Below are 8,155 nucleotides of genomic sequence, written 5' to 3'. Positions count from 1 at the left end.
TGCCATGCTCCAAGCGGAGTCTTTTGGTGGTCTGGCATAGCTTGTCTCACTCCCTACACAGCCAGACGATCACCTTGGCATCTAGATTTGCCCTCTGCTGTAGGGCCACGGACCTTTCCTCAGCTTCCAGCTTGAGGTCCCACTCCTTCAGCTCTTCTAGGAGCTCGATGACCTGCTGGCTAGCCTCCTCATCCTTTTGGTGTAGCTCATCCCACTCCTTTCGAACCCTGGCAGGCACCTCCTTGTCCTGCTACACCCTTGCCGATAGATCCTAGAACATCCCATGGACCTCCTCCACGTCCCGACGTGCCTCGGCTTCCTGCTGTTGGGCGGCAGCAAGCTGGGTGCTCACATCTCTGTGCAGCCAGGCCTCCTCGGTGAGGTGGTCCCATTCCACATTCTGCTCATGGAGGAACCGGGACTTCTCTCAGCTACAAGCAATGAGGGACTAAAAAGAAGACCAGTATAAAAAATACGAAAATACAAAAATACATGAAGAAAGAAGAAAGCAAGTGGGAAGATCAAGCGGATACCTGGCCAGTGGGAACAATGACATCACGTTGGATGATCCTAGCCTAGCTCAAGGCATCCATCATAGCCAAGAACCCAACATTGAGACTCTCCCGCTCTATGCTCTCGGTAGCATCATCGAGCGAGAAGAGAGTCGACATTGGGTCTTGAGGAGCCATCCACTGGAGCGGCGGCTCACCCCGCACGGGCGAGCGGCTGCCCCCTAACATCAGGGCCAAGGGTGACCCCCTGCCGATCCTCTCCACCATCGCCATGATGCTCGGGGACCCTCCAGCTGTGTCCCCCTCCATCCGGCCCACCTCAGGCGCCATCGCCTGGGCCACCGGTGGCATGGATTGTGCTGCTCCCTCGGACACCACCGTAGCGGTGTTCGGCTATGCCTAGCTTGTCAAGGTCATGACCACCTCCACTTGTGACACTAGGGCCATGGCTTGCGGCACCGTGCCCACCATAGAGGGTGCCACAAGCATGGGCGACAGCTCTATCCGCTCCAACATAGATGGTGGAGTCACCTCCGCCGTTGTCTGTTTGGTGACCCCCGAGGGAGCTTCTTCAGCCTAGGCACCTACTGGACCCACCAAGGGCATGGGCGCCACCACAGGTGGTGCCTGACTGGTCGACAAGACCACAACATCGGCTCTGCTCCTACCCAAAATAGGAGCGACATCGGGCGACGACAGCCGTTCCGCTTGAAGAGCAACACCCTTCTTGGGCGCCAGCACCAAAGAACAGCCCCGTTGCAGACTCTACATGAGTTAAAAGGCATAAGGTCACACTAAAAAATAGAAAAATAGGAAAAATAGAGGAATCAGTAACTTATGCTGGCGCTGTTGGGCGGTAGGAACATTTTGGGGATGAACCCCTAGATTCCTGCTCCAACTCATCTAGGCAGGACCATTTCGAGCCTACCCCTTGCTCTTGGGCATAGGGGCTCATCTCCCTTGCCTCTGAGGGCACGGTGGTGGAGCCACCCCTCTCTATCGGTGCCTTAGGCGCGGTGATAGATCTGCCCGCCCCTATCAACTCATGGGGTGTAGCAGTGGAGCCGCCCCCTCCACCGGCACCCCAGGCGCGGTGGTAGATTCACCCGCTCCCACTGGCCCTGAGGACGGGCTAGTGGTTTGGCCTATCTCCACTAGCCTCATGGACTCACTTTGCCCCGCATGGAATGAGAAGGGCCCCTACATGGACAAGTGGGTACCTGTTAGCGTATCCTCGCCCTCCAGGACATCCCACTCCACATCGGCAATTACCTCATCAAACTCCTCATTGTCATTATCATCATCACTATCTGTCTCCTCTCCTCGCTCCCATGCTTGTTGGTTCTCTAGCATCTTCTTCCTCTTGAGCTCCTTCATCTTCCTATCCCACTCGGCCATGGTGCGATTTGCCATTGCCACAAGCCGGTCCTTTGGCAGCGGAGCTGGGCTATCCACAAAGACTAGTCTCTTTGGCTGGTCCCGCTATCCCAAGGTTAGGATCAAGGGGTCAGAAATTTAAGTGAAAAGGAGGCAGGGGAAAACACAACTCACAAAGTCCATGAACACTGGTTCTGGCCGCATTGGGGGATGCCTCGGCACCAAAGACATGAAATCAAGGACAACACCGGTGTTGTCCTTCAAAGGCTCGATCGCCTCCTTGATGCGTTGTGCCACTTCAGAGGGGGAGCGCTTCGTCAATAAGCACCATCCCTTTGAGTGATGCTCTAGGCCCCATCAGGTACAAGGGAAGCGCATGGCTCATCAATGGCGCCACCCTCCATGTATGGTAGGCGCCGATGATCCCCGATCCCTTCATGCCCCTCTCCTTCAGAATTTGGAGGGCGGTGAGATGGTCCTTGATCCTCTTCTTGTCTTTGTCCGAGACACCCCACTTCCATGATCCTAGGACCTCTTCGATGATGCACCCAGAGAATGCCAACAAGGGGGCAGCAACGTCGTCCTTGACGTAAAACCATTATGAATGCCACCCCTTGTTGGAGGTCGATAGAAGCATCGATGGGTATTCATTCACCCAGTTGTTGCAAAGATGAATGCTGGTGCATCCCATCAGCATGCTCAGATCTTGCTTCCCAACCTGCTTCTTCAAAAGGTTGATGGTGAAGAGATAATGCCACAGGTCGAAGTGGGGACTAATCCCTAGGAACCCCTCACACAGGGCGACGAACGCCATAATATGTTGGACCCCATTGGGAGTAAGGTGCTGCAACTCCACCTTATAGTAATCCAACAGCCCATGAAGGAACTTGTGGGCAGGTATGGTGAATTCTTGCTCGTGGAAGTGAGCGAAGGACACGACGTACCCTCGGGCGGTGACGGCTCGTCCTTATTACTAGGCAGTTGCCACTCCTCGGTGATGGTTAGTGGGCAAAGGAGGCCACGATGAACGAGACCCTCTAGGCACTAAGGGGTGATGTCGGATCTACACCATGACTAGATTAAATGATTGAGAGGGGGTGGATGCGAGCTTGACGATGGCTATGATGTGGACGTGAGCCTGATGGTGGCGGCGATGTAGATGCGAGAGGCTCAGGTGGTTGGCGGCGGAGGTTGTGGATGCAAAGGCGAGGAGGCAAAGTATGGAACCCTAGGGGCGAACCCCTTGGTTTTATAGGGGTGATGGATGCGAGAAGAGCAACCGCCCGCCTAGGTCTCCGAGCCTGCCATGATACACCACCACATCATGTCGCGGGATATACGCCCGTGATCCCTATCCTTTCCCACCAAAATCACGCCAGATGTTTCGTCTTCCTGAGCAGACCAGGACTCTTTTCCCACAGAGGGGATACAGGTCAAAAAGCATTTCTTCAGCCCGCTTAGGCCCGGGAGTTTGAGGGCCGGCCCAATAGTTTCAACAGTCATCCCAATGAGGGATGGGCCTGCGAATGGCCAAAACTTAGGCGCACGAACCTTAAAGGAGTCTCAATCTGCAAACAAGTCTCAATCGGGCTAACCCTGGATGAATCCCCTTGAACAGGATACTAGGGTTCCCTTTAAAATGTCCAGTTGACAAAAACTAAATCTCACAGCCATACCCATGAAGGGTCCAAAATTACCCCTAGGCGATTCTATCCGAATCACCCAGGGGCTCGGGGGCTACACCCGATGGGTGTGCTCATGCGCACCCTCTAGCGAATCGAAATACCTCCCGAGCGATTCTGCCTGAATCACTCAGGGGCTCGGGGGCTACACCCGTCGGGTGCGCTCATGCGCACCCTCTAGCAAGTCAAATCACCCCCGAGTGATTCTATCTGAACCACCCAGGGACTCAGGGGCTACTATCGATTAGACAACAACGCCACTACGCTTTTTGCCCAAATGATGAAAGATTGGTTGTACCTTGCCCAACCCCCGAGGGCTGGCTCCACCTTGCTCGATGGCTAAGGGCTAGCTCCACCTTACCCAACGTCTGAGGGCTAGCTCTGCCCCACCCGACGTCTGAGGGTGGGCTCCACATTGCTCGATGGCTGAGGGTAGGCTCCGTCTCACCCAGCATATGAGGGTTAGCTCTGTGTCGCCCAACGGCTGAGGGCAGGCTCTACCTCACCCGACAAATGCACCCTGCTCCTTCATGATGATGAGCACAGGGTACGACAGGACATTCGAGTCAACCATAGTATCGAGGACCATGCCCTACACGCTTGTAAAAAGGTACCATCAGGATATGATGGGATAGGTAATGGGGATAGGGATCCCGATCTTCCATCAGGTAGAGGTAACTATCATTTTGGCGGAGAATGACACACTGATCTAGCTTCAGATCGAAAGATCGAACCCTATAATCTTAGCACCATAGCTCCTCTAGTTATCAACCAAGTCATGGACTAGGTTGACCTCACCACGAAGGCTAATCCCTGCCTACGCAACAAAGAACACAAGCAAGAACAAGAAAGAAAGCAACCAAATTGCAGATGATTGATTAATCTCATGAAGTTAGGGTCTCACAAACCAATGAACGACGAAACTGTTCTTGACAGAATAATCTAAGCAAAACCCAAAACCTAATGACAGCAGCAGCGTATGATTATAAAGGTCTTAGGGTCATCGCCTACCCTAGACACACCCCCTAATGGGCCCAAACACGATACATGGTCCATCAGACCAAAAGACGTTGTCGCAGCACCCTAGCAGATTCTGGACGCTGACTTGTTTCGATGATTCTGGAGACCTTTTGATGTTAGACCACTTGGATTGGCTTCCTTATTAAATTAGCTTTCCAGCCATATATAGATCATCGAAAACGGAGTCTGGATGCGTCTTGGGTGACCAGTTTAAGGCAGACTGGTCCTGGAGGCCGAGGCAGACTCGAAATCATGTTGGATCAGGACTCCGGTTTCTATTGGACGTCCTTGCTGGTTATCATCGCCTCCACCATGTCCTCTAAGTCCTTCATGACCCTCTCCAATGTTCCTAAGCAAGATAACATCATTAGGTAGTAGTCTATTCTCAAAAGTATGAAAAGGATCGCTTAAGAACGAGCTCACCTCTAAATTGAGTTGACACATTCGAGCCTGGGTCATTGGACCTTGCATGATGGTTGGAGGATCAATGGATGCATCTGAAGGAGTGATGTCCTCATCATCCTCCCCCTCTTGAAATGGAGTCATCCTCGACTCAAGCTCATCTTCTTCTCCCAAATAAGGTTTCAAATCTACAATGTTAAAGGTGGGACTAACCCTGAACTCGGGTGGCAACTCAAGTTTGTAGGCATTATCATTTATTTTCTCAATAATCTTATAAGGACTAGCTGCTCTTGGCATTAATTTAGACTTACGCAGCTCAAGAAATCTATCTTTTCTCAAATGTAACCAAACCAAATCACCTGGTTCAAGTTTAATCTCCTTTCTACCTTTACTACCGGCAATTCTATACTTTTCATTCATTCTTTCAATATTTGCTTTAGTTGTTTCGTGCAACTTATGAATAAAATCAGCACGCTCTCTAGCATCAATATGTATTCTCTTAGTGGTAGGTAAAGGCAAAAGATCAATAGGAGCACGGGGGTTAAAACCATACACTACCTAAAAAGGACTTACCTTGGTGGTGGAATGTTCCGCCCTGTTATATGCAAACTCCACATGCGGCAAACACTCTTCCCACATCTTCAATTTGCTCTTCAAAATTGCTCTCAACATGGTGGACAATGTTCGATTCACAACCTTAGTTTGCCCATCAGTTTGGGGATGACATGTAGAAAATAGCAGTTTGGTCCTCAATTTATTCCACAACGTGCACCAAAAATGACTCAAGAATTTTGCATCGCGATCTGAAACAATAGTAGAAGGCATACCATGCAAGTGAATGATTTGTTGAAAGAAAAGGTCAGCAATATGAACAACATCGTCGCTCTTATGACAAGGAATAAAATGTGCCATCTTAGAAAAACGATCAACCACCACAAAAATACTATCCCTCCCCCTCTTAGTCCTTGGCAAACCCAACACAAAATCCATAGATATATCAGCCCAAGGAGTAGAAGGAACAGGTCGAGGCATATACAAACCATATGGGTTCAACCGCGACTTAGCTTTTTGACATGTGGCACACCGAGCCATGTACCGCTCTACATCTTGCCTCATCCTTGGCCAAAAGAAGTGAGTGGACAACACCTCCTCTATCTTCTTGGCACCAAAATGTCCCATCAATTTGCCTCCATATGCCTCCTACAACAATAAAAGATGAACATGTGGCAGAACCTCCTAAGTTATAGGACCCACATGCACTTGTCACTGTCCAACGACCTCTAACGACTATGCATATGTTCTTAGTAACTTAAGAGGACTATCGGGTGTCCTCGAGGAACCCTAAATCATCCACGATTTCCGAGCAGGACCCCATTACAGAGTCATTGCAGTATTACAACATTTATTCAAATATCTACATCAGAGTAAATTAGCGGAAGTCTTACAATAACTTAATTTACAAAATAGTCGTTTCACAAACTAAGTATGATTATTATTACAAACCATAGTAGTGGAGTGGCATAATTAACATAAACATAACACACAAAGAAAGTGCCCTGCCTAAGGGCCACACATTTACTCGTCATCAATGGATCGAACAACAGTCATGCAGCACGGTCCAAAACAGACCTGCTTAAGAGGCTCACCTGCAACAAGGGTCAACGAACCCTGAGTACAAAAGTACTCCACAAGAATTAACTGAAATAAAAACTAATAAGACTCAGGAATGCAGGCTCAGGGATTCAAGGTAGGGCTTTAGCAATAAACAAAGTTCTTTTGCATAAAAGCTCTCTAACAAGATTCTTTATATCAACATTTTTATCTTCTATAAGATCATATACAAAGCTGACATGGTTCATGATAAGATCATGAAACTTCATATCCAACACTTTCTCAAACCTTACTCAAGTTCCAATTATTAACTACGATGATGAACAGAGAGTTGAGTCTCCATAATCGAGGAGCAACGACGATTCGAACCGATTAAAACCCAGCTAGGGATTCCAGACCACACGACATATGTAGGTCCTCGACCTACATATACCAACCTACCCTTGGATCTTCTAAAACAAGAATGGGTCTGCGCCACCCGAGAATATAGTACTCCACCAATCTAGCCCATTGCCATGTGGGTACACGCTATTCCCGCCCTCTCTCCACTCCCAGTATGCGAGTAGCCATTCTCGTAATAGAATCGCCAAGTTAAGGCTTACTAGAGTATGTGGTTAGTACTACAAAGTCTCATCTCACACAGTTCAACAACGGACGGTTCTTAATCGACACAGGCGGAAAGAACCCGCTCACAAGACATCCATGTCCTGTGGCTCTCACACATCGAGTCTGCCTAGTCTAGATTTATTACTTCACATGCTCATATCTCATGATAACATAAGTAACCAAACATAACCAAAGATCCATTTAAACCTCACAGGTGATAGATAATCACCCGACTTTTATCTGTCTAAGCATAGCTAAGCATAACTAGGTATTTACGAATTAAAACTGGTAACAAGGTAGATATGGAAAAACAAGGTTGGTAATGCACCAATTAGGTTTCCTCCTGACTCCTAATCACTTAATGCAGTATATAAAAGCAAAAGCGATATAAATTTGTAAAACACAAGGTAGGTTTAAATGCATCTGGGGCTTGCCTTGATTGGCGGAAAAGTCAGGTTTCGGAGTCGTCCCAAAGATATCAGAGCCGACCTCAACAGACGGATTAACCTCCTCCACAACTTGATTAACTACCACGTGCTCACCTTCATTCACTATACATAGTAACAATGCCATGTTTAACAACTTGAATACAACTTTCCTTTATGGTACAGTTACAAGTCAAACTAACTAAACCTTTTTCGTAACACTTATTTCAATTGCCAATGATAATTACCAACTAATGACCCAAGGTCATCACTCAATCCAAAATTTCAAACAAAACCTAAATCATTAAAGGTTACTATTTGCTTTTATGAATTAATGCTTTAATTAAAAATTATAAAATAAATCAACTTGTTCCAATTGAGCTCAAAATTTTTGTAAAGGTTCATCACATGATAACTAAGTGGCAAAACAATTTTCATAATTTTTGGATAATTATTTAGGCCTAGAAACATCATAGAAACTCATTTATTAATTAATCAAGCCATTTTTATCACACCCAAA

The sequence above is a fragment of the Miscanthus floridulus genome, chromosome 7 (assembly GCF_019320115.1).
Source record: "Miscanthus floridulus cultivar M001 chromosome 7, ASM1932011v1, whole genome shotgun sequence".
Taxonomy (NCBI): domain Eukaryota; kingdom Viridiplantae; phylum Streptophyta; class Magnoliopsida; order Poales; family Poaceae; genus Miscanthus; species Miscanthus floridulus.
This window is presented reverse-complemented; position numbering follows the sequence as displayed.